Consider the following 1,317-nt stretch of genomic DNA (forward strand, 5'->3'; position numbering starts at 1 on the left):
CCAATCTCAAGTACAGTTGGTGGAGTCTGGAGGGGACGTGAGAAGGCCTGGAGGGTCCCTCCGTCTCACCTGCCAAGCCTCTGGATTCACCTTCAGAAGCTCTGCTATGAGCTGGGTGAGACAGGCTCCAGGGAAAGGCCTGGAATGGGTGGCCTATATAGATACAGGCTCAAGTCCCATTTACTACTCAGACACAGTGAAGGGCCGCTTCACCATCTCCAGGGACGATGCCAAAAGCCAGCTGTATCTGCAAATGAACAGCCTCAAAGCTGAAGACACGGCAGTCTATTACTGTGCGAGAAGCACAGTGAGAGGAAGTGAATCTGAAGCAAAGCAAAAACTGCCCATTTCACAAAGTAGCTCTGAGTATTTCTTTGAAACCTTAGGATTCTTACAATGTGTGTGTGCCTTCCTTGGTCATCTTACCCACCAGGGGGTGCTATCCTCACACTGAGGTTGAGGCAGGGGAGTCTATGGAAATTAAACCACCACTTACAAACCATCTATCACTTCCAAGGCAGAACTTTTTCATCTGTTATGCTTAGAAAATTCACCAAATTGGTCTCAAGGGAATGTCACTTCTCAAGAGACCACAATTTCTTCTTTAAAGCCATGTCTAAGTTCAGAACAGAATGTGCCTTGCTAACTCTACAAGTCAGAAATCTTTGTCAAGCAGAAAATGTCTTATTCATTCTTGGACTGAGTGTACAATATGACATTATGATATGATTACTTCAATTATTTCCTTGCAACTTGGTGGGAAGCTGAATTCTGTGCCTTACAAATTGTGTTTTACACCGTAGTGCAGGGATAGGCAACCCAAAACACTCAAAGCGCCACTTGGACCCGTTTCCCACCAAAAACAAAACACTGGGAGTCACAAAACCCTTTTGATATCTAAAATGAAGATAACACTGCATATTTCCTTTTTTTACCTTATATATATGTATAAGAAAAAGATTTATTTCTCCCATATGCCAAACAAATAAAATAAAACGAACACCAGGGTAAAATAATCAAACTCTAGGAGTTTAATGTCCGTAGGAAGGGAGAGGAAGACCCGTGGGAGCGGCAGTGGGGTAACCAAACCCAGTGGGGGTCCAGAAAGGAAGGTGTGACAAGTGGGCCCAACCAGTGTGGGGAACAGAAATATGGAATCACACACACAAGGGGAACGGGAGATGGGGTTAAAGAGAGAGAGAAAGAGGAGTGACACCTCCACCCCCAACCCGCGGGCGAACGAGCTGAACAGGAGCAACCGCACAGATAAGTCTTGCAGGATGGGGACAACCAGCGGAGGAAGGATCACCGCTGGAG

The sequence above is a fragment of the Protobothrops mucrosquamatus genome, unplaced genomic scaffold, assembly GCF_001527695.2.
Source record: "Protobothrops mucrosquamatus isolate PMUCROS unplaced genomic scaffold, P.Mucros_1.0 scaffold4225, whole genome shotgun sequence".
Taxonomy (NCBI): Eukaryota; Metazoa; Chordata; class Lepidosauria; order Squamata; family Viperidae; genus Protobothrops; species Protobothrops mucrosquamatus.